Here is a 6,000-nt window from a genome sequence, read left to right as displayed (position 1 = left end):
GCAGCGATACTCCTGTCGGCAGCTGGTGTGGGGGTTACGTATAAGCAGCGCTACTACTGTCGGCAACTGGTGTGGGGGTTACGTATAATTTGTGCTACTCCTGTCGGCAACTGGTGTGGGGGTTATGTATAAGCAGCGCTACTCCTGTCGGAATTGGTGTGGGCATTATGCATAAGCAGCGCTACTCCTGTCGGCAATTGGTGTGGGCGTTACGCATAAGCAGCACTACTACTGTCGGCAACTGGTGTGGGCGTTACACATAAGCAGCGCTACTCCTGTTGGCAACTGGTGTGGGGGTTACGCATAAGCAGCGATACTCCTGTCGGCAGCTGGTGTGGGGTTACGTATAAGCAGCGCTACTCCTGTCGGCAATTGGTGTGGGTGTTACGCATAAGCAGCGCTACTACTGTCAGCAACTGGTGTGGGGGTTACGTATAAGCAGCGCTACTCCTGTCGGCAGCTGGTGTGGGCGTTATGCATAAGCAGAGATACTCCTGTCGGCAGCTGGTGTGGGGGTTACGTATAAGCAGCGCTACTACTGTCGGCAATTGTTGTGGGCGTTACGCATAAGCAGCGCTACTCCTGTCGGCAACTGGTGTGGGGGTTATGTATAAGCAGCGCTACTCCTGTCGGAATTGGTGTGGGCAATATGCATAAGCAGCTCTACTCCTGTCGGCAACTGGTGTGGGCGTTACACATAAGCAGCGCTACTCCTGTCGGCAGCTGGTGTGGGCGTTACGCATAAGCAGCGCTACTCCTGTCGGCAACTGGTGTGGGGGTTATGTATAAGCAGCGCTACTCCTGTCGGAATTGGTGTGGGCAATATGCATAAGCAGCTCTACTCCTGTCGGCAACTGGTGTGGGCGTTACACATAAGCAGCGCTACTCCTGTCGGCAGCTGGTGTGGGGTTACGTATAAGCAGCGCTACTCCTGTCGGCAATTGGTGTGGGTGTTATGCATAAGCAGCGCTACTACTGTCAGCAACTGGTGTGAGGGTTACGTATAAGCAGCCCTACTCCTGTCGGCAGCTGGTGTGGGCGTTACGCATAAGCAGAGATACTCCTGTCGGCAGCTGGTGTGGGGGTTACATATAAGCAGCGCTACTCCTGTCGGCAATTGGTGTGGGCGTTACGCATAAGCAGCGATACTCCTGTCGGCAGCTGGTGTGGGGGTTACGTATAAGCAGCGCTACTACTGTCGGCAACTGGTGTGGGGGTTACGTATAATTTGTGCTACTCCTGTCGGCAACTGGTGTGGGGGTTATGTATAAGCAGCGCTACTCCTGTCGGAATTGGTGTGGGCATTATGCATAAGCAGCGCTACTCCTGTCGGCAATTGGTGTGGGCGTTACGCATAAGCAGCATTACTACTGTCGGCAACTGGTGTGGGCGTTACACATAAGCAGCGCTACTCCTGTCGGCAACTGGTGTGGGGGTTACGCATAAGCAGCGATACTCCTGTCGGCAGCTGGTGTGGGGTTACGTATAAGCAGCGCTACTCCTGTCGGCAATTGGTGTGGGTGTTACGCATAAGCAGCGCTACTACTGTCAGCAACTGGTGTGAGGGTTACGTATAAGCAGCGCTACTCCTGTCGGCAGCTGGTGTGGGCGTTACGCATAAGCAGAGATACTCCTGTCGGCAGCTGGTGTGGGGGTTACGTATAAGCAGCGCTACTCCTGTCAGCAATTGATGTGGGCGTTACGCATGAGCAGAGATACTTCTGTCGGCAACTGGTGTGGGGGTTGCGTATAAGCAGCGCTACTACTGTCGGCAACTGGTGTGGGGGTTACGTATAATTTGTGCTACTCCTGTCGGCAGCTGGTGTGGGTGTTGCGTGTAAGCAGCGCTACTACTGTGTGCAACTGGTGTGGAGGTTACGTATAAGCAGCGCTACTCCTGTCGGCAATTAGTGTGGGCATTACGCATAAGCAGCGCTACTCCTGTCGGCAGCTGGTGTGGGGTTTACGTATAAGCATCGCTACTACTGTCGGCAACTGGTGTGGGGGTTGCGAATAAGCAGCGATACTACTGTCGGCAACTGGTGTGGAGGTTACGTATAAGCAGCGCTGCTCCTGTCGGCAATTGGTGTGGGCATTACGCATAAGCAGCACTACTCCTGTCGGCAACTGGTGTGGGGGTTACGTATAAGTTGCGCTACTCCTGTCGGCAACTTGTATGGGCGTTATGTATAAGCAGCGATACTACTGTCGGCAGCTGGTGTGGGTGTTACGTGTAAGCAGCGCTACTCCTGTCGGCAGCTGGTGTGGGGGTTACGTATAAGCAGCGATACTACTGTCGGCAGCTGGTGTGGGTGTTACGTGTAAGCAGCGCTATTCCTGTCGGCAGCTGGTGTGGGGGTTACGTATAAGCAGCGCTACTCCTGTCGGCAGCTGGTGTGGGGGTTACGTATAAGTTGCGCTACTCCTGTCGGCAACTTGTATGGGCGTTATGTATAAGCAGCGATACTACTGTCGGTAGCTGGTGTGGGGGTTATGTATAAGTTGTGCTACTACTGTCAGAAACTGTTGTGGGCTTTACGTATAAGCAGCGATACAACTGTTGGCAGGGGTGCCGATTTATTTTTTTGCTGGAGGGTGTTCAAGGAGGTGTGGCCTCATGAAAAGGGGCATGTCATTTGGGGAGGGGGGGGGGTGGCCCTGCAATATGCTGAAATGAACAGAGAATCACAATTTAAGCAATAGCTAATATTGCACACTGTATACACACAACACATAATAGTGACTAATACCGCCCACCATAAGCACACAAAAAGGGCAGTGTGAATAGAAAAAGAACACATGTTAGGCAGCACACACACTGCACTCTGCCCAGCAGTTATTACTCACCAGAGCAGCAACTTTGTGATGGTGCCAGGCAGACGCTGCTAATGGTGCCAGGCATCGTCTTGTATGCGCAAGTGCACATGCGCCAGTTGCTGGGTCACGGTTAAGGAAAGGGACCTGCTTACAACACGCTTCTCCTGGCATACTGCCTCGCGTATCCCAGGCAGCAGGTTTCGCGGTACGGGTGCAGCGGACGCAAATCAGCAAGTAAATGTGGCCTGGCAGTGGGACTTGGGAGGTTACGGGCCCGTGGGTGCTCATAATTTTTTGTGGGTGCTCGGGCCCTTGAGCACCCACAGAATCGGCACTTATGCCTGTTGGCAAATGGTTACAGTATAAGTTGCGCTGCTACTGTCGGTAACTGGGTGCATTGTTTGAATGCACGGAGGACGAATGTTGCGTTTCTGTGCAGATGTAGGGTGCATGCACCCACGGCAAACTTTCGGTTCGCCGGGTGCACGCACCCACGGCAGCATGCGGGGGGGGGGGGCGGAGAAAGGGGGGGGGGGCGCCGGGCATGGGTGCGAACCTGGCTGGCTCCGCCCATTAATGATTTGCTACCGCCCATATGAGGCCCCTTCCAGATATTTTCCAGGGCCACTTTTATTCCCCAATCCGCCCCTGTTCATGGGGGTCCAAGAGGGAGAATAAAATAGGTGGCGAGCGCAGCGAGCCACTGTGCTCGCAGCAAGGTGAGTGCAGCGAGCCCACAAGGGGCTTTGTTGCACCCCCCCCCTACTGTCTGAGTCCTGGCAGTCGGGATTCCCACATCGGGCTAATGACTGTCGGAATCCCAACTGTCTGTGTGTTATACCACACCCCTTTTTGGGAATGGTGCAAGGTCTCATGTAGATGGGAAAACCTAATAGGTGAGGAGGGCATACTGTGAGTTTTAAGGGAAACAGATTGTAGTTCTGCCCTAGTTAGGGTGCTACAATGAAGACTAGGTAGGATGGGCAGTATCTGACTGTTGGGCTTGGATTGGAGTAGTTGTGGGAGGTGAAGGTGAGAGTAGTAGTCATGAGGAAGGATAGGGGTAGTAATGCTGAGCAGGGGAGAGGACGGGAGAAGTAGTCAGGGGACAAAGAGACACGGGGGAGAAAGAGTGAGACAGTAAGAGATGGGGAGGGGTAGAGACGGAGATTGACAAGGGAGAGAGAGAGGGTCCATCACTGTCTGACAGTGGGTCACAGTGCTGTCCTTGTGTGACAGCAGTCTGTGGCTACTAATGACAGAGGTGTGCGGGCCAGTAGGAATTTTTTGCCATTCTTTTGGGCATCTGATGGAATGATTTGCACATGTCACCACGCTCATAAAACCCCAGTGCATTCATTTTGTGACTAGCAGTGCGATTTTAATGCCATTTTGGTGCACATTTAAGACGATTCTCAGTAAATTTGCGATTTCCATTGATACCAATGTTACTACGACGATGTTTGTACCGATGGTGATTTGCCACTATTATAAGCGTGACTTCCATGCAAATTGAAACGTAGTAAATTTGTGATTAGGAAATCTACTTTTAGTAAATACCCCCCATGGCATTGTACATAGATAGTTGCTGAATCCCACAGAGACTGCAAGTGGTGCTGATTGGGTATGCAGTCATTAAGGAAGGAGGAGGGGTGCTGGTGGTCCTGCTGTAATACTATATAATACTGCCAAGTGGAGTAACAGGTCGAACTGGGCTGCTGTTATCATCACAAGGTCCCAGCACATTCCTGTGCACCACCCCACAGCTTCCACAGCACACAGTCTGGGATTGTGTCCCCATGTGAGAGACCAGCGCTGGTGGGATACCTGTATTAGGATCTGTTCCTCCGGATGTCCTATCAGGGTCTGACGCTGCGTCCTCAGTCTCCAAGCTTCTGCCTTTCCCGGGGGATTATTACAGCAGCACATCCAGGTAAGCCAATGCTAGTTGTCAGCCTATCCTAAGAGACTCTGGCTGCCATGCCGTGCTGGGATTTGCAGTTCCACAGCAGCTGAACTACCACAGGTTGATTACTTCATATACTAACTGAGGGTGCAGTTTGGGTGTTGGTGGCTAAAATCATTGGGGCCGATGTAAAATTGAGCCCAAGCGTTCACGATGACACCTCCACTGTGGCCCTTATTCTAGTTCATTCGCAAAGGCAAATTCCTTTTCAAATGGACAAAACCATGTGCACTGCAGGTGGGGCAGATGTAACATGTGCAGAGAGAATTAGATTTGGGTGAGTTATTGTGTTTCTGTGCAGGGTAAATACTGGCTGCTTTATTTTTACACTGCAATATAGATCTCACTTTGAAGTAAAACCCCACCCAAATCTAATTCTCTCTGCACAAGTAACATCTGCCCCTCCTGCAGTGCAGTGCAGTTTGGGTGTTGGTGGCTAAAATCATTGGGCCCAAGCGTTCACGATGACACCACCACTGTGGCCCTTATTCTGGTTCACTCGCAAAGGCAAATTCCTTTTCAAATGGACAAAACCATGTGCACTGAAGGGGGGGGGGGGGGTCAGATGTAACATGTGCAGAGAGAATTAGGTGTGGGTGTCATTTTGTTTCTGTGCAGGGAAAGTACTTTATGCTTTATTTTTACACTGCAATATAGAGCTCACTTTGAAGTAAAACCACACCAAAATCTAACTCTCTCTGCATATGTTACATCTGCCCCACCTGCAGTGCACATGGTTTTGTCCATTTGAGAAGGAATTTGCGAGTGAACCAGAATAAGGGTCTGTGTGCATGATGTAAAATTATGATTTTCTCATGCTTGTTTTCACAAAGGAGATTATTGTCAGCGGGCATCTGTGCCAGGCCAGAGATATTGGTGCAGGAAATATCGATGTGCGCCATCAGAGTACAGTCGCTATGTGCCATCAGTGTACAGTCGCTATGTGCCATCAGTGTACAGTTGCTGTGCATTATCAGTGTACAGTCGCTGTGCATTATCAGTGTATAGTCGCTGTGTGTCATTAGTGTACAGTCGCTGTGAATTATCAGTGTGCTGTCGCTGTGCATTATTCGCTGTGTATTATCAGTGTGCTGTCGCTGTGTATTACCAGTATACAGTTGCTGTGTATTATCAGTGTGCAGTTGCTGTGCGCCATTAGTGTGCAGTCGCTGTGTATTATCATTGTGCAGTCGCTATCCATTATCAGTGCGCAGTTG

At 51.2% G+C, this 6,000-nt stretch overlaps 1 protein-coding gene across 2 annotated transcripts in view; it reads left to right on the top strand.

Annotated features, from left to right (window-relative positions):
- The first annotated feature begins 4,524 nt into the window (after window positions 1–4,524).
- SLC38A5 (solute carrier family 38 member 5) overlaps window positions 4,525–6,000 on the top strand; it is a 44,631-nt gene continuing 43,155 nt past the window's right edge. For both annotated transcript variants that reach the window (XM_083161367.1, XM_083161366.1), the window contains exon 1: window positions 4,525–4,750. The gene's annotated coding sequence lies outside the window, so the exon portion shown is untranslated. The remainder of the gene's footprint in view (window positions 4,751–6,000) is intronic.

The sequence above is a fragment of the Crinia signifera genome, chromosome 9 (genome assembly GCF_055691185.1).
Source record: "Crinia signifera chromosome 9, ASM5569118v1, whole genome shotgun sequence".
Classification (NCBI taxonomy): Eukaryota; Metazoa; Chordata; class Amphibia; order Anura; family Myobatrachidae; genus Crinia; species Crinia signifera.
The sequence above is the reverse complement of the archived record's forward strand: the minus strand, read 5'-3'. Positions and strand labels throughout refer to the sequence as shown.